The sequence below is a fragment of the Parasteatoda tepidariorum genome, chromosome 5 (assembly GCF_982258835.1).
Source record: "Parasteatoda tepidariorum strain Cologne lab strain chromosome 5, Ptep-v5.0, whole genome shotgun sequence".
Classification (NCBI taxonomy): domain Eukaryota; kingdom Metazoa; phylum Arthropoda; class Arachnida; order Araneae; family Theridiidae; genus Parasteatoda; species Parasteatoda tepidariorum.
The window spans coordinates 69,119,798-69,141,964 of NC_141759.1; the positions used below are offsets into that span (position 1 = coordinate 69,119,798).

The 22,167-nt window shown below is 27.2% G+C and overlaps 1 long non-coding RNA gene across 3 annotated transcripts in view; it reads left to right on the plus strand.

Moving 5' to 3' along the window:
- LOC139426437 (uncharacterized) overlaps positions 1 to 22,167 on the plus strand; it is a 55,694-nt gene that overhangs the window by 27,700 nt on the left and 5,827 nt on the right. The window contains exon 2 of one of the 3 annotated variants that reach the window (XR_015433765.1): positions 8,460 to 11,011. The exons of 1 other annotated variant lie outside the window; for it this stretch is intronic. This is a non-coding gene — a long non-coding RNA (uncharacterized LOC139426437). Of the gene's footprint in view, positions 1 to 8,459; positions 11,012 to 21,826; positions 22,049 to 22,167 lie in introns of all 3 variants that reach the window. One more of the 3 variants, XR_015433763.1, reaches the window with a different exon arrangement.

The window sequence follows — 22,167 nt, forward strand, 5'->3', positions numbered from 1 at the left end:
TCATAAAAAAATTCCGTTTACAATTGAAATTTCAAAAGTGGAATGTGAAAATGGAATGTCCCCTAGTACCAGGAATCGAAATTAAATAGTAACAAGGACAACTTTTTAGCGTTTCCGTCCTACTCGAAGTTGTTTGAAAAGGTATTTTTTATATATCGATTCCAAAGTTTATTCGACATATATTTCAGGGTATACTTTCGGAGTATTTCGATCGAGTTTATTTTTACACCCTTATTTGCTTAAAATTACTAAATAATTTACTTAAAATAAATTATTCAAGCTACATGATTTAATGCATTTATAGTATAATAATAAACGGAGCTTCCAACGCATATCCTTAACCTTAATACCGCTATCATTAAATAAATGGAATAAGCTTAGATAAATAATAAAAGTTAATTTTTCCCTCGTGTAATTTTCAAGGAATAATATGTTTCGATCAAACAGATTTCATTCTGGAAATAGCGAAATTATTGAGTAGGTCCCTTGGAGCAATATCATTCTTATCCTCTTTTGACGAAATATAGGAAAAATTAGTTTTCACAGTTTCTGTAAAAAGTATGTTAGCCTAGTTGCCACGTTTTTTTTTTAAATTTTTTTTTATTAAAATAAGGTTGGAAATTGTGTATTGTGTGCACAGCTTCGGAATCCTTACAAATTTCAATTTTTAGTATTTCCTGATTAACAAAATAAGGCGTTTTCCTGATAACAAATTATACTACAATAATATCTTGGAAATCATGCTAAAGTAAAAAATTAAACAAAATAGTTTAGTATATTATCAGAAAAAAAATCTACTTGGTATCATAAAGAGTAAAAGATATAATGAAATAATTAGTGAATCACACGTGGTCAGATAATTAAAAATTTAATTTCACAACTAAGATAGTAGGACGACATTTAAGATACTGAGATATTTTAAGACACTAAAAAAATTGGCTACGTATTCCACAGCTTTTTATGTTCGGTATCTTTTTCCTCTTTGTAGTGACTTATAAAACATCAACACTATTTTAGATAATCTAAATTGAAGTCACAAGAAACAAAAAAAAAAGACAATCAATAATTTATATTCTTTTTTCAAAAAAATAGTATGCTAAGTAAATAATCAGCTGTTTTGCATTAAATAATTTTAAACAGCTGAATGTTTTTAATTTCTTAACAAGGTTTTATTCTTAGCTAGCAATAATACTAGACAATAATTCTTTAAAAAAAAACTTGACTATAATTTGAAAAGGAAACCTAAATTAAAGAAAATCTAAATTAAAGTTTTAAAAAAATTATTAGTATATTAATGAAGAAATAATAAACGTAAAATGGAAAAGAATAAGAATTTTAAAATGTTAAAATTTTATTAAATAGTTGGTAAAATAGTTCTGCGATACACTTCCAGAAATTTCTTTTAAGATTAGGATGATATAGGGTTAACCAACAAATGAAGGAGCATTTCATAGATATTTCTTAGAAATAAGATTTTAAACGTTTTAATTTAGATTGATTGGTAAGAGTAGCTTACTACCTAACAATAGGAAGTCCTAACAATGCATTTAGTTATCTGGTCTTTGAGTCTTCTCTGGAAAAAGTTTTGAATTTGTTAGTATCTGTTCAACGCCTTGCTTCTTTGACAAAATTATAAGGTCAGTGTTTGTTGTTATCCGTTTAAACTACAATTAATTGCATATAATAATGCTTTTTCTTTTCATTGTGAAAAAAAGAATTCAAAATATGGTCATTGAAGTTACGTTTTATTTATTTTAAGCATCATAGCATAAGCAAGTACTGAGATTAGGGGGTGTTTATTAACTGGATTACAGAACGATGAAAAACCAATGTATAAACAAGTGTTCCTTTACTGGGATTTTTTCAAGTTAATGAAAATAAAAGAAAAATTTTAATTTTCTTGTACCTTTTGTCATATTATAAATCAAAATTATGTTAAAAATAAAAAAAAACAACTTCTAACCAGTGAAGGAACAGGCATGTTCCTTCACTGAGAATAGATTTCCCAGTGAATGAATAGTATGTGTGAAATATGATTTTACTCGGATAATTAGTAGTTCAGCGACATAGAGGACTCCTAAAATTCAGTTAAATGTTGTATGAATAGTTCCTATAACTATTTCATTTAAATATGCAAATTTAATTGCTAAATTTATTTAAAGAATTATAATAATAATTAATTTATTATTTATCTTTATAAATGTAGTGATTAGTTATTACATCATACCTTAGACTCCTTAATAACCTATGTTTATTAACTAAATATAACAACTAAATATAATAATAAAAGCTTGAATGGAATCTTTGCAGGATTTTGTGCCAATAATTAGCTAAATTATTATCCTATTGCCGTCTTTAATGTCCTAACGGGAACTGGTAGGAAAAATCCATTTAAAGACAATTATCTAGGTGAAAAATGGGTGAAGTTTTTTTAAGGTAACATCCACCGATAACTCAGTGCAATGCGAAGATAATTTCAAAAGGCAAAACTTCCCTTAGAGAATAATATTCGAAATACTGGTTTTAAGAACTTCAGAGAATCTTTAGGAGGGAAGTAGCCCTGGCATCCTTTTATAAAGTGATTGCTTAAAAATTATAAGGATTAATATTCTAAAGTACCTAGGAAAGAAAAAGTACCTCCCTTGGTAGTTTTTCCTTACAGAAGAATTCGTAAAGATATTACAGAATCAGTCCCTGCTACATATTTCATTGGAAAAAGCTATTCATGAAATGAAACGATGACCGCAGCAACATTTTACAAATATATTGCAAATGTTTCTACCCATGGCTAATTAAAAATGCAATCAAATTCCTAATTTTGCTTCTTCTGGATAGGTATAAATCTTATATCAATTTGAAACTGAGCAAGTTTTGTTCCTCAAAACAAATTTTCTGGTTTAGTTTTCTACGTAATTCTTGGAAATCTCGTTAGATCTTGAAAACAAAAGAATTGTAAAACAATATGTCTAGAAAATTTTACATCCATTTTTAAATAAGATTTGAGGCATCAACTGATGAAGTTAAAATGCTTTTATGAAATGCGATATTTTTTCATTCGATGTAGAAAACGTTGACTGTAACAAATGCATGCAAAACAGACACCAAGAGTTAATGAGCAAGACAACTTATCAACAAAACACATGCTTCGAGAGTAACGATGCGCTATTTCTTCAGAAGCTTGAGAAGGAAATCTCACAAGTTATGTTGCAAATTTTTAAAGGAACATTGACAGAAAAGTTTAATCTCCCAAATATCCAATAGCCTGCGCTTTTCTCAATATTGAAGAATTTATTTCAAAAAGAACAATTGTATAATCAAATTTTGGCTCTGAAGCTGAGACAACTAACATTAATAATGAAAGTATCTTGAAAACCGATTTTGAGATAAGTCCTCTTGAGGCATTGTTAGTTGCAAAAACGATTGGTTTCATAAGTAACTACTAGATATAAGTCAATGAGAGGTGGGTTTTACTCAAACTTCGAAACTCCTTTTTCTCATTTATTATCCAGTGAGGAATTGTGGAAATGGAACTGGAAAATCAAACGAAATTTCGAAGATACATTTACATTGGCCAAAAATTTGGAAAAAAGAGGAAGGTTAAATCAAAAGAAAAGAAATAAATTACTCATGACGAAGAGAAAAAAAATACTTAAAAAGATTTTAAAAAAAGCTTAAAAAATATGAGGAAAAGATTAAACAAAAAAATGATCGAATTATAATAATAATAAAAACATCATCAGATTACACAATGATAAACATTCACAATTTAGAACGGACTATTAAACTGTGAGAAAAAAATGAAAAACATTTTTTGAAATTATGTATTCAAACATATTTTACTTTCCATTCCATGACTGAAAAAAAAGTAAAATTTTCCACATTAACTATGGTTATATGTCGTAATTCCAAGAAAAATCTTGTTTTTAGATATTTGTGTGGCCTATGGATTCCTAACGAGCATCAAACATTATCAAAATTAAGTGTTCATTCTCTGGAAAATTTAGTGTTTATTCAGTGGTTAGAACTGTTCCTTCACTTGGTCATATTACTACTTATTATTTAAACCACCAAAAGCTTAAAACAATATTATGTAAGTTATCTAACTTTTTTTACATAATTTGCATTTAATAACAAATATGTCGAAACCATCATTTAGCTAAAATTACAAATTTTGAAATTTTTATGATTTTTTTTAAAGGCAAGCTAAGCTTAAGCGTTCCTTCATTGTTTAGTTTACCCTATAAGATGTTGAGAAATTTGCGATGTTGTGAGAGATGTTTAAAAATGTTGACTACGTATTTTTATTAATATTTATAAAATATATATTCAAGAAATTGATAAATATATTATTCCAAATCTATGCATACGTATGTATATTATTGAAATTGTATCAGTTATTGAAAAACAAAATAAAAAAAATAAAAAATAATCACATTAAATAAGCACAATCTGGTGTATTCTATCAGAAGTACGCTTTTTTAAAACTAGACATTTGTTGAATAAAGTGTTTTTTATTCAAAATTCTTTACTAAATTGCAAATAAATTATTAAATGACTAAAAAAGAAACATCGTATTTTATAGTGTGAAAGAAATAAAAATAAAAAGATTAGCAAACGATTATTAGCGAAAAAAATATGAATGAAATTTTACACTACGCGCGCGAAGTCAAGTTCCTACCAAGTTTATCACATTTTAATATTAATCGCCCCAATTAGTTATTTCTTTATTGTCGCCAAATTATTTTTTTAAAAATAATTAATTTTAATTTTCTCAGCTTTTAATAAATAAAAACAGTTGAAACTTTAGATTTTTCAATTGAAAAATATGTAGATTAATATGGTATAAAAAAATTCATACCTTATAATTCAATATTTTTTCATCCTCACTTTAATTAAATAATAAAAAATAATAAATAGTTATTAAAAATTATTTTTTGCATGAAATTATCTTTGGGTAAATGAGTTTTATGAGTGGGTGCAATTTTTTTTGAATTGCTTCATTAGTTTTGAAAATATGACTGAAAACGCAAAAAGCGAAATTAACATTAAGGGGTACGAACTTTGAATCGCTCTCCTGACCAAACTATGGGGACCACATTTCCCAGATTGCGGCTACCCCCTATATTTTGAAGATAAGAAATCCAAATATGTAAAAAAAAATGCATGTTTATTCAGAGAAAGTACGTTTTTGTGTCTGATTTCGTAACTTAATTAATAGTTAGCACTAATTAATTAGCATATTTGAGGTCACCCCCAGGAACCATTAAGATTGACACTTAGTTCGTGAAAATCCGATCATTAGAACGAAAGTTATTCAGGGTGATTCGTTTTTTTTTTTGCGGACTGTACATATGTTGATACAATACAAAACAAATAACCATTCAACAATTGTAATATACACGCATGATCGCGTGAACACTCCTTGGAGTCAGAAGGTATAAAACAGCGGTTCGAGAATAAACAAAAAAAAAAAGGATTAATGGGGTGTATGGTCCCCTACAGGCCTTGATACAGATATACAGGCCTTGCAGTGTGATTTCATTCTTGAAATAAGACAGTTTAACATTTTCTGGGGGCAATTGGCCTCAATTGTCCTGTGGTTACTATTTTTCCATTCCACACCTTACAGCAATATCTGTATTTACTAGAGTAACGTTGAAATATCTAAATCAAAACATAGCTTCTTACAGGCATATTTGCAAAATTTTAATATCCTTCCTAAACATTATTGTTTTCCTAAATCTTACAGCAATAATTGTATTTTCTAAACTTCCAGTAACGTTGAACAACCTTTATTGAATTATATTTTCTTACCGCCATGATTAATTATTTTAATATCTTTCCTAAACATTATTGTTTTTCTAAAGATTACAGAAATATCTGTATTTTCCAAGCATCCAGTATCCTTGAAATATCTAAATCAAAATACATCTTCTTATTGTCATAATAAATTATTTTAATATCCTTCCTAAACATTATTGTTTTTATAAACATCCAGTTATCTTTAAATATCTAAACATACCTTTTTATTGACACAGTTAACTATTTTAATATCTCTCCTGACTAATTATTTGCTAAATATGTTGTTTTCGTAAAATATCAGTGTGATAAAAGGGGAGTAATTTAACATGAAATGTGCTACTAAGCCTAGAATTTTTTAGTTCCATTTATCCATTATGCATACTTGTTTCGGAAGTGCATTCTTGCTTCCTGATGAGATCGTATCATGAATGTTATTTAATTTAACTATGCAAGGGATAATGATCCCCATTCACCGTTTGCAGATTAAATTCGGAAATGGATCCCGTAATTATCTGCACCATTAAATTAATTTCAAAAGATTAAAGCCTTAATAAAAGGTAGTCATGTAACCTGATAAACTACAATATAAGAATGTAATTTTCGTTCAAATTTCTGAGATGCAATGAAAAAGTATAAACTAATTTAAAAATGTATGGGACAATGCTGTTTATTATTAGTACAAGATGGAAAAAAATAGAGATTTATATTTTATGTAAAAAAAAATTAATGATGTAATTTAAAAATGAAAACATATCTTTTAAAAATTTAGTACTTAAAACAAAGAACAGTGGATTTTCTTAATTAAATAATTTTTATTTATTTTATTTTATAATAAATTTTATCTATTTTTATTTTATAAAAATCTATATCCCCACAGCTCCTCAATAGCAACAATTTCAAGATTTGCGATTTTTTCTTTGTATTGTATATTTTATTTTATTTTGCGAAAACTTAATCAGATGAAGTCGGCATATGCCTTTAATGTGACTTAAATATCTATTTTAGAATGTCTTTTTAAAATTCAATATTTAAATAAAAAATTAATAAATAATTTCGTAGAAATGAAATTTTTTAAAATTTATTGGTGTTTGAAAAAATTTGTTCGTTTTTTCCTTAAACTAATCAGCTGTTTTTGCCATATATAATTTACTAGTTAAATATAATGTTTTTTTTTTCAAACTTCACAGCTCAAAATGCCTGAGTTTAATAATAAAATAAGTTTAATAATAAAATAAGAATATAAAATAGAAACTAAAAAATTATTTTGTTAAGAAATATTTTTATATTTCTTAATTGACAGTAAATTTCACCTTCACTTTGAATAAATCCATTGTGTTCCCTTTTTCTTACTGTGTTAAAGCCCTAATCCTTATCCCAAGAACTTCACTTCTTATTTCCAAGAAATTCACTGAACAAAAAATTAATCTTTCTTCAAGTTTATGAGCCTGGCTTTGAAAAAAAAGTAAGAATCATCACTAATTAATTAGCAAATCTTAAAGCTGAATACTGATAATTAAAACTTGGTACAACAAAATCAGATAAGTTTATAAAGTTTTAAAGGTAATTTTTTCTTGTTTTTGAACTGGCTCAGATTTAGTTATTCCTGTTTGAATTTTTTAGATCTAATAGTGTCAAAAAAAGAAATAGCTGGAAAATAAACAAAAAAAAAAAAAATGTAAATGAATTTTTAAAGAAATTGTATGAAACTAAAAGCACTTTTTTTCCTATTTTCAAGTTTTTTTAAAAATCTCAGACGAAAGGATATAAATTTGTTTTATTTTGTACGTAACTTATTCATGAAACTTTAGTTTAAAAATTTAAGATAGCTGAAGATAAACAAATGAAAAACAATTTCAAACAGCAGTTATTTAAACAAAAGCAGGAGATTCTTCTCCAGCGTTTCCTTTTAATGAAATGGAAAATTTTTGAACTTTATCAACATACGAGTGTGATATATTTGAAAATGTAAACAAAAGTTTTTGCTTCAGGAAAATATTTTAATTTAGTTTGTAAAAAGCTTTTCCTGAACAATGTTTTTTACTTTCTGTAGGAAAGTACAACTGTTCTTTTTTCTTTTGTTAAATAATATTCTTTGTTGCAGCATCTTTTGTTAAATAATTAAAATATATTTTGTTTGCTAGTATTTTCAGACGTTCATTGATGTGTTTTTCCAACTACAACTGTTTGTTATAAAAACATTCTCTAGATACAAGGTAAAAATTACCACACTGTATGGTTAAAAAAAGATGAGTCTGGTTAAAATAACTAAAATACACTGTATTTAAATCATACATTTCTTATTTTTTCAGTTCAAATTTTAAAGGCTTATCAGAAATTCTGGTTTTAAAAATTACAGTACTTATTACAACACATTTCGTACAAAAATGCTAAACTGAAAATTATATTTAACCGAATAAATGATTTTTCTGCCATACTCTACTATTAGAAATTTCTCGGAAAAAATGGTTAAAACGCATTTAATTTAATTGTAACTTTACCATGTTCAAACAAAAGAGCCAAATAGCCGTAAGTAAAATGGTTTTCTAGCATTTAACTGTGAGAAAAGAAAAACAGTTTATTAACCGCTTTCACCTAATACGATCAAACAAACAAGAATTTTATCACACCAGCTAATGAAGCAACTTTGTTCCTTACAGATGGGTACATATTGTAGCTGAGAAGGCTAATATGTCAATTTCACGATCGACAGAACGGAGGTTCGAGTTCAAGCGTGAACACCACAATATTTCTTTCATTCCCTTCAACACATGAAGAATTTCTAGTGCCTCGCAGTCCCTAATTTGTGACCCTGGACTATTAGAATACAATAATCTCATTCAAGCATTGATGGCAGCACCATAAACATGTTTAACAGAAAAAAGTATAGTATTTCTCTCTTGTTATTAGTCTCTTATGACCGAGTAGTGACATAATCCAATAAACTAACTAAACCACATTTTTTACGGTCTAGCAACCATGTTAGTTGTAAATGGTTAAACTGTACAGTTTTGTATTCATGTTTTTCTTTAATCACTCTAGCTGTGAATGGTTTTGAAATCGTAGGGGTAAGAAACGTTCTTTACAATAAACATTAGGGTTAATTGGATAGATAGACTGGATAGACAAGTAGTATGGTTAATTGGATAGACATTTTACCGTAATTCAAAATCGAAAATTTTAACAATGTAAAGTATCATTATAAAATTACTAAATTTTAAAACGCTTACCAAGTCTTATCACACATTATAAAACCATATTTCATTGATTATTATACCGAAATCATTACCAAAGCCCAACGGTAAAAAATACTAAGCCTTTTGTCTTTTCCGTTGAGCCAGAAACACGACTAATGTTACCATATCATGGTAGTTCAGACCATACTTTTGTCCTAAGTGTAGGATTTTTCTAGAATTTTCTTTTATCATTAATATTTATCCATGTAGAAATTTTAAAAATCATTTATCAACTATAATTATATATTAATTCAGCATTAAGCATCTCTTTAGAAAAGATTCCTTTATAAATATATAAGTATAAAAATCTTTACTGACAGATAAGTATCTCGTAAAAAAGATGATTTATAGTCTAGATCCAACTTCTGAAATTCGGAAGATGTGGCTGAAAGCAAAAGTACGTAATGGATTTTTATTAATGATTCCGAGGAGTAAAACTAAAATCATCTCAAGGAGTAACATAAAAAATTTAACTGCTATAAGATTCGAAGCAGTGTCAGAATATTTTTTGAGTACTACTGGACAAGATCTATAGAAATAAAACGTTAAAAGTAGTAAGAGATATAATATATAAATTTATAATATATAAATTTATAATATAATATAAAATATTTCCTTATAAAACTAATCACATTATGTATTAATATTATTTCACTCATAGTATTTATTGTAAATTGTTTAAATTCTAAGTGAAAAGATAGTCTCATTTCTTTAGGTAATAAAATACAGCAGAAAAAAGTATGGTCGAAACTACCAGAATATGGTAACATTTACCGTGTTTTTGGTTTTATGGGAACACCAAAAACCTTGGTAATTTTTACCGAAGTGCTTTTGTAATGATTTTTATAAAATTAACAATATGATATGTTTTTTTAATATTGATAAATTTTGGTAATTTCATCATAACTTAGTGCATGACATAAAATCATTTATTTGGTAAAGTTTAATTTTCAGTTTTGTATTTTTTACTAAATGTGTGTTAATAAGGTCTTCCGGCAATTTTCCAAATTTCAATACCGTATATTTTGGTTTTAATAACCAGAATAGTTTTTTTTTTACCAGAAATGTTTTTTCCATACAGTACGGTAATTTCTTCAAAATTTTTTCTCCGTGTAGTTTTATTATTTTAGCTGTGATATAGTGGGAACTACAACGTCTTAGTAGTGCGATTGTTTAAAACATGGTTCACTCTTCTGGCTAAATAATTAGATGATTTAGTTTCTCTCCACTCAATTCACATAAAAACAGTTTTTAATAACCATGAAATTTTCCTTTTAACATGTAAACATCAATAGAACTTTTTTTTCAAACTTTTTGATAATGTAAAAATTGTTTTATGTTAAAGATACGTGTTTTGGGAACTGATGCAGACTTCTCATATATATTCACTCTTAGAATTTTCGTTCTATAATTATGGTTAAATAGCAGTATGTCCCTCCAGCTGACTGTAAAGGTTTTGTTAAAGAATATTTTTAATGTCAATGGTTTTGGAACTGTTTACAACTATTATGGTTAAAAAACCGTAATTACATAACTATGAAGTTATTTAACCATTAACGCTAGTGTGGTTTCAAAACCGTAAAAAGTAAATACAACTGACGGTGGAGATAAGTTTTTCGTTTATAAAGGGGCATTGGAGATAGGTTGTGTTTTATGAAATGAACCGTGGAATGTGGTTTAATTAGTTTATCTGGTTGTATTACATATCATAAGAGATACGAAATACTACACTTTTTTTTGTGGTAAGCAGCTTTATGGTGCTGCCATCTATGCGTGAACGAGAGTATCGTATTCTAATTGTCCAGGGTCACAAACTGAGGATTGGAGGACACTAGAAACTGGAATGTGTTGAAGGGGGAACTGGAAGGTGTTGAAGGGAATAGAAGAGATATTTTAAGGAGAGTTATGAGATTGACAGATTAGCCCTCGTGGCTATAATATGTGTCCATCTGCAAGAAACTAAGCGGCTTCATTAGGTATTATTATTATTGGCGAGATAAAATTCTGGTTCTTTTACCACCTTAGGTGAAATAAACGTTTTTTCTCACAGTTAGCAGTTTGAATACCATTTTATTTATGATCATTTGGCTTTTTTTTTAATTTGGTCAAAAAACCCCCAATTAAATCATAAGTTATTTAACCATTTTGGTGAGAAATTTATAGCAGTACAACAGATGAACTCCTTGTTCTATTTACGAGTGAATCAAATGCAGTTTCTGGTGATAGCAGGTTGAATCATACACTTTACCCGATCTGTATCAATTATAGTTACAGTTAGATATACCCAGTGGTTGAAGTTTCACAGGTAAAAAATTCTAAATGTCAGTGTTTTCTTACTGTGAGTCGAAAAAACAAGTTTTTTCACTCGAATTGAACAGGCGAACTGTCGAGTTTGTTTCATTGATATAAGAATTTGCTCTGTTGATACAAGAGTCTGTTTCATTGATGTAAGTATTTGTCGCATTGAACCAAGAGTTTGTCTTATTGATGGAAGAGTTTGTCTCATTGATACAAGAGTTAATTTCAGTTTATTCCACACGTGCAATAGTTCATTAAATTGATACAAGTGCTTGCCCCATTGATAGAAGAATTTGTTTCATTTATAGAAGAGTTAGTTTCATTGATACAAGAGTTTGCGCAATGATACAAGAGTTTGCTCCATTGATATGAACGAGTTTGTCTGATTGATACAGGAATTAATTTGACTTCTTATTATGGTCTAAAATAATAAGATTGCAGAGGTGAGAGGTGATGAACTAAAAAAATGTCAAAACTAATTGATATGCATAATTATTATAGCTTCATTTATAGTGGTTTTATATAAAAAATAAAATATAAAATAAAAATAATTTTTTGTTATAAAATTAATTCGATTTTTTAAAAATAAAAATCTTATTTCCTCAACATATCATTTAAAGTTTAAAGGAATTACCACTTTAATTTCGTATTAGTTATTTATAAATTGCTTTAAAAATAATTTAATTAATCGCGTTTGAAAATATTTTATGTGATTTTTTTTAAGAATCGTATTAGATATATTTAAAATATTTCTCGTTTCAAGATTAAATTTAAGTGAAAAATGCATGTTTGCACACTTTTTTAAAAATTATCTGTTTTTAACTAAAATAACAAAATAAGTCTTAAAGCACAGCGTTTTTCATAGAATACTTTTTTATCATTTTATCAAAAAACTTTATCAAAAACAAACATAAATCCTTAGATTAAATTTATTATTATTTTTTTCAATCTTGATAATAATTTTAAAATTTTTTTATTCGAGTATTAAAAGTATAAGCTTAGGCTAAAGTTTTAAATGAATTAATTTAAATATTGAAACATATTTGATAGAAATTCCGATATTTAATATTGTAGGGCTCTATCTAAAAAATTAAATAATGATTTTCTAAATTATTAAGTGAAGTGTTTAGTGAAATATTATGATAACAATGAGAAAAAAATAAAAAAATTATATTTCATTTTGATTATATTTCGTGAGAAATAAATAAAAATAGATATTTAAATTTTTTTTGATACTTTTTGTTTTAAGCTATAAAAATAGTTAGTTTGCTTAAATTAATCTTAGTATTTATACATTGTTCCTTTTATAAACGTCTTAAAATATCTTTCTTCAAATTTCCTATAATAAAATCCTCTTTGGGGATTTTGTAATACAAACTAAATCCTTGTTCTATTTTATTTTCTTGTTTTCTTTTTTAATTTGCTTGCTTATTGCTGTAAAGAATTTTTCACTGAAGGTATTAATGCTACTGTTTACTTTTGAAAAGGCAGAGAGAGACTCAATCCTGTTTTCTTCTTCTTTTATTTTTCTTATTCTAACTTGTTTTGATTATAAGAAAATGCAGTTTTAGATCTATAAGAGAGGAACAAAGTTAGGATTAAAAAAATGTTTTAAGAATAATTTACAATTTTTTTTTCAGGAAGAAGTAATTAATTTTGTCTAACTATAAAATCTTTTGAAACATTGTTTCAAGAAACGTAATTGTTCTTAAAATAATTGATTTTTATTTAGTATCATTTCCTATACGTTCTTTTAGTTTTCATTCTTTAATAGCTTTTGATACCTGTTTCTTTCATTGTTTTGAAAGAAAATCTTAAATCATTTAAGACTCTAGTGATTGTTTAACTGGCGGTTTAATAGAAAATAATTAATTTCTCTCTCAAAAATGAAATGGTCTTTCTAAGGTTATTAAAACAATGCTCAAGATTTTAATTAATCTTTATTATATCTTTATTATACCTTTTTACTTATCTTTATTACTCAGATAAAAAAATTTAGAAAGCTGATGTAAATATCGCTGCAAAATGTGCTTTCTACGGACTTTTCAAATTTTCAGTAAATAAAAAGGTTTAGTCAAGATTATCATCAACAGAGGGCATTTGTAGTTGTTTTATCATCACCTGTTACGTCACGAATAGTTTTCCATCATATTTCATCTGACTTATATTAAACCTATTAACGCTGTATTTAGCGGAAAGTACGATGGTCAGTATACTAGCTGATTAAATAAGTTCAATGGATTCGAATAATTTGATGCCTGAGTGGTGATAGGTTATTTAATCTTATTATACTTTTCATGATGATTTTTTATGGTAAGCAATAAATTGAAAGTAAAAAGTACCACGAACTTTTATTAATAGCGAAAAATTTGCAATACGTAATATTGAATAATGAAAAAGGCATTATAATAATGATAATGATAAGAGTAACAATTAGTAATGATAAAAAGAGTTGCGAACATTTTAATGGATGGAAAATTAAGGTCGACAAACAGGAGAGAAAAATATTACCCATATTAAAAAAAATTTAAAAGTTTTCTTTATATATAAATGCTTGTTAAATAATCATGAATTATGATATTAGTTAAAGTTTCAAAATGCAACAATATTCACAAAAATTACTTTCAGACTGAAAACTATTAACCTTTCGAATGTCGACGTGATTATTATAAGTGCCTCTAGTTATCGTTTAACTGGCGGTTTAATAGAAAATAAGTAATTTACCTAAAAAAATGGTCATTCTAAGGTTATTAAAACAACGTTCAAAATTTTGGATTGTGTTGAACCATATATACTGTGAACTATTTTAGTTACCTAACCATGGTTCACAGGTCTAACTACATAATGCTAATGATCCATCTTAAATTTGACTTAATTTTGACTTTAAATTTGACTATGCTTTATCGATTCAATGTAACATCTTAATAAGATTGCAATGAATTATTTGCGTGGTATTATAATTTAAAGTAGCAATAATACGGTTCAAAATGAAACTTATATTTAATAACAGGGAAAAGAAACACTGACGATTAAGCAATTTCTGAACAAATCTTCTCATCTGCAACTCAATGTTCAATGTTGTAGCATGTATGAATATCGTGCAAAATTTCTTAAATTTAAAAAAGTTATTGATTTGGACCTTACATCTAAGTTTACCCATGGTACTGAGTAACAGAGTTCAAGAAAGATAATTTGAAAGATACTAAACGAAGAAAAAAAACTATTGTTCTGCATGGTAATGACATTCCCTTTAAAAAAACAATCTAATTCTGTTTAATTAAACAAAAAATGTACGGCATTTAAACCATTTGTTTAGTAATTTGCTCTTTCATATGTTAATAGTTTACCGAAAATGGTTTTCAAAATTTTAGTTCTAACAACAACCTAGTTAGAAAAAATACAAAGCTGAAAAGTAAATTTTACCAAATAACTGTTTTTTTCTTACCATGCTCTAAGTTATGATAAAATTACGAAATTTTATCACATTTACTAAAGTTTATCATACATTATAAAACCATGTTTTTTTGGCAATTTTACCAAATTCATTACCAAAGTGCTTCGGAAAAAACTACCGAATTTCTTAGTGCTTTCATAGAGCTAGAGACATGGTAAATGTTACCGTATTCTGGCAGTTTTGACCTTATCATTTTCCTAGTGTATAGTTAAAATTGCGGTTATATTAAGGGGGCAGCGAATTTGCACCGTATCATGGATCAGAAAATCAACAATGTGGCTCTAAGTTGGTCCAATGTTACTCAGCGCATGAGAAAATACTGTAAAGCAAGCAGCATGTGAGCAATTTTACTCATCTGCAATTTTCAGAAAATCTATTCAATATTGAACGATAATATGACTACTTTGAAAGATAATATGATGCAAACTTTTGGATCCAATGAGATGCAATCTACATAAGTAGTTAAGTTGGATAATCTTTACATCCAAGATATAATTAGCAAATTTGAACGATATGTTTTAATAACATTTCCAATTATTTTGCGGTGTTCAAAAGTTTTAATAGTATAGCAAGATTGTTTAAAACGATAAAATTTTTTTATGCATTACAAAGAATTAAAGAATTTTTTAAAATATAAAATAACATAAGACAAAAAACTAAGTAATTTCGGTCTGTTATCAGTTTAATATTCATTTGTAAGTTTAAAATACAAACTGTAAACGTAAAATTACTATGTTATACAAAAAATTGTGAAACCTCCAGCCAGTAATCTCTAGAATAGAAGTTGATTTTTGCTGTCTTATGATAAAATTGACATTAAAAAAAAATAACTCATTTATTTTAGCAAACACGAAGGATTTATTCACGCTAAACTAAAATATTCAATTGTGCTAAATTCTTTATAGAAAAAACCTCTAAAAGAAAATTCTTGATTTAAATTTTCTGCCCTGCCGTATAGCATAGCTTCGAGCAATTCTTCTTGTAAGGAATCCAAACAAAATAAAAATAATTGATTCGAGCGAAAACTGTTTTATTGATCTTCAAGTAAAAAAAATATGTTTCAAAGAAAGAAAGTGGATATTTTGATGCAAAGTTAACTGATGTAACACGAAAAACTAATGATAAGTTAAAGATATTTGCATCTAAAATTAAAGTTTTGGAGTTTTGTTTTAGCTAGAAAAAATTTATCTCTGCGTTCTTCAAAAAGATTTTTAATGAGTTTTGGAAAGAGTTTTAATGAGTTTTGAAGTTATAATATAATTTTTAAGCTTTTCATATTTTTCTCGAGATTAAATACAAGACAAGAACGCTCAATTTTTTTAAATACATGTACTTAAGTTTTTTTTTTGAATGATGTAATCGTAACAATTGTTTTTTTTACATTGAAAGTTTTATTGCGTAATATTGTGTGTAATCTAACGTACTTTAGGTACTATTAATTGTTTTCTAGAGTCAAATTTTAAGAATTAATTTTCAACTTTCTTCTACCATAGGAAAAAAAAAATTATGTTCATTTTTTGAAGAAAAACATTTAATTGTCACGATGTTAAATGATTCCTGAACAATCTGAAAGACTTCCAAAATTTCATAAGATTTAAAAAACGTTAATACGCAGATTTTCAGCGAGATTATTGCGCCAAATTGAGGAAATTCTAATGTTATTTTATTTAAGCATACGAATTTCGCTCACAATTTTCGTATTTTTTCAGACAATTATAAAATTTGTTTATCCAAAGACAATTCCATGCAAAAAATAAACTTTAGTAAATATTTACTATATTTTATTATTTTATTAAATAACGGCCGAAAAAAATTTTAAATTTCAAGACATAATTTTTTTTTTACGTTTTAAAGTATGTAATCGTACATGGAAAAACACAAAATTTGAGCGAAATTGTTTGAATAGTTCCTGAGAAATCGGATTTTAAAGAAGTCGTATATTTAAAATTGCATTTCACAGGAATTATTCAACCTCATTTGTATTTTGTCATTTAAAAATACATATTTTAAAATGACCTCAAAAATTATATAAATTCATTTTTTTACTACCATTAAATGAAATAATAAAAAAAAAATTATTTACTAAATTTTTTTTTCTTATAGAATTATCTTAGGATAAGCGAGTTTTATAATTGTGGGCAAAACTTTTTCATTTGTCTTAAAAAGTTCTCGAGATATGGCGGAATACGCAAAAGAGAAATTAACATTAAGGGGTCCAAGCTTTCGATAGCTCTCCCGACCAAACTATGCTACCTAATATAATATATGTCCTATATATTTGGGGGTCAGAAATATGAATACGTTGAGAAAAAGGTATGTTTATTCAACGAAAGTACGTTTTTGTGTCTGATTTCGTAATTAAAAATGTCATCTGCACTAATTAGTTAGCATATTTGAGGTCACTCCTTCGAACTGTAAAGAATGATTATTAGAACGTGCTGATCCGATAATAAAATCAAAAGTTTTTCAAGGTCCGCTTTTTTTGGAGCACTGTGAACGCATAATCGTGCTTAAAACTGAACGGAGCAAGAAGGCATACAATACTGTTAGCAAAATGGCCTACTCTTATAAATATGAAAGTCTTAAATCGTAGCTTCATAATGGAAATAAGAAAGTTCAGAAGCTGATGCAAAATTCTTCCCATACGTTCAATAAGGCAGTCTTCTGGCCTTTGGTTTTGAGAAGAAGATTACGAGTCCTATTTGCATTTTAATTTCCTTAGACTTGATCTGTAGGGTTGAAGTCTGGAGACCTACCTGGCTAATCCATTCATTAAATATTTTCACTTTCTAAAAAGTCGGTGACCAGATGATTTCCATGTGGCCACACATTATCGTCCATTAAAATGAAATTAGTGCCAACTGCAACCCTAAAAAGCAAGCATGACGCTTCAAGACCTCTATCTCGAACCACAAACAAATAAAAGTGCTTCTTTCGGGGATATAGAGAAATAGGCAGTTATTTTGCAAAAAACCTTAGAAGGTCTGACAACCAAGTAATAATCGACTTCTCAGATGTAGTTGGGCTGATAGTGGATCCTTGGTTCTTAACCACAAGAAAGGTTGAGTTACTTGAATTAAAGACCTGCTACATGCCCTGAAACGTTCAAGACATAGTTCATCATGGAAGTGAATGTTTGATTACCTGAGTAGGACTCTTGCTGAATGGTCGAAACCTCTTCCCTCTTCTCCAGAGAAACATTTTGACTGATTCGCAGTATAGAGTCTTTAACCTCTGTGTACACTTCTCAAGGGCGTATTTGGTTTGATTTAATTTCACTTTAATGAACGACAGCTGCAGCTACAAAAAGCTCATATGTTCGATTTTTCTTTAGAAAAGAAAAATATTCGCAGGTCGGATTTGCCAGCCAGAACTCCAGATCTTAACCTTCTGAGATACCTAGACGAGTACGACTGAAAATCGTAATTATTTGTAAACCATCTGCCTCAGAAAGCATTGTTGTTGGACGAGTGGGAATAGTTTTCACTGGATCTTCTGTAAACTGTACTATTACCAGTATAAAATCTCTGTGTATTTATTAGAGGGTGTCATATCCTTCACTAACCCATTTTTTATTAAATTTTTTGGAACCCTGTTTTATATCTTTCGACCCTGCTAAGTGTTAGTCATTATTACAAAAACTGTTGTTACTTTTTGTAGTATATTAACTTATGTTCATATTAAATTTTAAAATCTTCCCCGTAGTTCTAGAGATAATCAACCAAATCGGAAAATTTAATCTTTAGGACTACAGAATGAAGAAAAAGTTATTAGCATATCAAGCTTTAATTAAATGTAATTAAACATTTGTAATTATATTGTTTTTGGAAATTCTTTATAAATATTTAAAAAAAATTATTAATATATCAACCTTCAAACAATTATAATTTAAAAATTAGCACTTGTATATTTTTTTTGTTGAAAATTCTTTGTAAATATTAAAAAAGGTTTCATACAGCTATAGTTAACTCTAATGTTTCACTAAAAGGAAAAATGTATTATCCTTTTGAAATAAATTGTATTATCCTTTGGTGTGATAAAAGAAAGAGGCTTGGTAACCTAGATATAAGCCAATAAATAATACTTTCAGTTAAAAACAGCTGCTGTTAAGATAAAATAAAGTTTATGATTTACTTTACAATATTAATAATGCCAGATATTCTATTTCTTACAGAAGAGTTTAATCTGTTTTCCTTTAAGATTTTCTGAAACTTAAATTTCTGTTTATATCTAAAGCAATTTTCATGTCAAACGGAATATGTAAATTCTTGTTTAGTGTATTAATATTTTAACATACTTTGAAATCAATATATAAAAGGATTTAAATATTCGTAGAAAGAGAATAAATAAATTAAGAATTTATAAGTTAAAGATTAAAATAAAAAAAAACTCTATAGTAATTTTAAAGATGTTCCAAAGTAGCATTAACTTATAATAATTATAACTAATTAAATTAAATACTTAGTTGTGATTGTATTGATTCTAACTTTAAATACTTTAATCCAATCCTTTATCCCTACAAACAAGAATTTTATAAGTTAAAAGTGAAATTGATATAAATTGATATTATTTATGTTTAAGTACATTCAAAGCGTAAGAAGAGATTACTATTAAATTCTACTTAATAATGTTTATAGATTCAAAATAAATGTGTTTAAATAGCTTTAATTATTTAAATTTTTCAAAAGAAACCTGAATTAATAATTTTGAATTCTAAATCAAGATGAACTATTTTTATTAAATATTTAGAAATTAATACGAATACATATATATCTATATCTATCTATCTATCTATCTATCTATCTATCTATCTATCTATCTATCTATCTATCTATATATATATATATATATATATATATATATATATATATATATATATATATATATATATATATATATATATATATATATATATATATATATATATATATATATATATATATATTCATTATGTTGCTTTATTAATATTAAGTTTTTGAAATTGGGTTGTATGTCAGGCAGTTAAATTCAAAGGTCAGGAGTAACATCTAGATTAGTTCTTAATTTGATTTTAGTGCATGCATAAATTGAAAATGAATGCTCTGACTTATGGTTTTCATTAAACTAAAAACGGAAAAGCAAAAAATAAGAAAATAAGCGTTGAAAATGGCTATCAGAGAAACATACTTTTTCATTGTTTAATTTGGTTATTTTTCTTTGATGCGGTATACTATATACTACTCAAACTTTTTATAAATCCATATTTCCTTCTCGTAATTAATTCATTATATTGTTATCAGAAAAAAACAATTTGCTTTAAAACTTTTTCTCCACAGAACGATTACAATTGAACAATCTCTTAAAGATAACGGAAATATTATTATCTATGATTAATTGGATATAAATTTAATTGTAGGTTTTGAAAAGCATAACTGGTTAAAAAATTTCGTAATTCTCGGCTCTACTTCCTCAGAAATCACATGTGGCACCATTTAGAGAGATATAATTTAAGAAACTCTCCTCTATATATTTCTGAAAAATATTTTGGTTCAGGAAATATCAAAATTTTTTTTCTCCGACTCATTTCTACGAAAACTAAGATTGCCTAAGGCATATCAATGTATTATATTTTATTTTTTGGAAAAAAAGTTATTTGTTACTAATGTGGATTTTTTAAGATGTTTTTCTAATACTATAGCCGATATGCTTTATCAGTATCATATTAAGTTATTGTCGATAAAAAAATAGTAGGAAACTAGTTTATTAACAAGATAAACTAAAAGTACTTTTTTAAAATTTTTGTTAGCAAAACAAACATTAGAAATAATTATTTTATAAACGAATATAAGAATCATTTCGCCGCAGAAAAGTATTAAGTGATTATTTCATTAATAACACTTATAATCTTATTCAGTTCAGTATTGTTTAAGTTCAAAATTGATCCAAAAAGGCTATAATAACCTAATGAAAAATAAGTTAAAATTTCTTATAATATTGATCTTGTATTTCATCTTAAGCGACATAAACTAAGCGACATTGCCACTTTTCTCACGATATAGTATGGTAGAAAAATAATTTATTCCAAATATAGATTAAAAGTACTTTTTTAATTGTTTAAAAGATTGGAAATTATAATAATTATTAAAATTTGATAAGTGAAAATGAAAATTTGTTTTAAAAAAGTTACATAAGTTAATATTTAGCAATTTCAATAATTAATAGCTTTTTAATGGATTATTATTCAAACCATAAATACTATTAGAACTTTAAAAACAGTTAAATTGGTTCAGAGCGTGGCAAATATCTTTTTGTTCCTATAATGGGAACTGATTTTTAACAAAATAATTTTCAATTTCTTGTGATTTTAAGTGAAGCAAATTAAAATTCAAAAATTATTTCCCAGAAATGCTTCTTCTGGTAATTTACCACCGATATTCTTTACATTCTTGGATCTGACATTATTTTAGGCCCCCGTGTGTTCAAGGGTCTATTGAACGTTATGCATAAAGAAAGAAATATCATTCATACATAAACTAAATTAATTAACTAAAAACAAGAACAGAACCATCTGATCTGACGGCCGAGAATGAAAAGGTAAAACTGGAAAAATGAAAATCCAAATTACAACTACAGTTGTCAACCGAACGTTGCCAACGTTGTTAAATAAACTTAAAGCTTTAAATAAAGTTAGGTGAGGCTAGATCTATAGCTCACCATAATTATATTAGTAGATGCGTATTTTGATAATTTACCGCCGATATTTATTACATGCGCATTCTGGTAATTTTCCATCGAAATTTATCACATGCGTTGATCGGACACTGTAATAGCAGATGCGCCTTCCGGCAATTTACTACCACAATTTATCTGATACGTTGATCTGATACTATTATAGCAGATACTTATTCTGGCAATTTACCACATATATTTATAACATGCGTGAATAGCACATTTAAATGGTAGATGATCTTTCTCGCACTTTACCTCTGATATTTATCACATACGTGTATCTGGTGCAGTTCAGACGCGTCATTATAGATCTACTGTTTGTCTACGATAGGTACTCTGCCAGACATTCGTCTGGAGCTGTGGCGGTGACTATGGTAACGAGGTATGATTATTTCAAGTAGGGATGCTGGGTTCCTCTTTAGGACTGGTTTCTGCGGAAGAAAAGGAGACCTCTTCATCGAAGCCACCCTCCCTAAAATGTCCTCTTCTTGTTTCCATAGCACCAGACTGCCGCAGAGTTAGTGGCGGTCAGAGTACCTATCTTAGACAAACGGTAAGACTACACGATTCACACGATTTCTTGTTTGATAGTTTTCAGCCTAATCATAGTTTTCATACCTAATCATAGTTTGATAGTTTTCAGCCGATGATCTGAAGCTATTCCAATTCTAG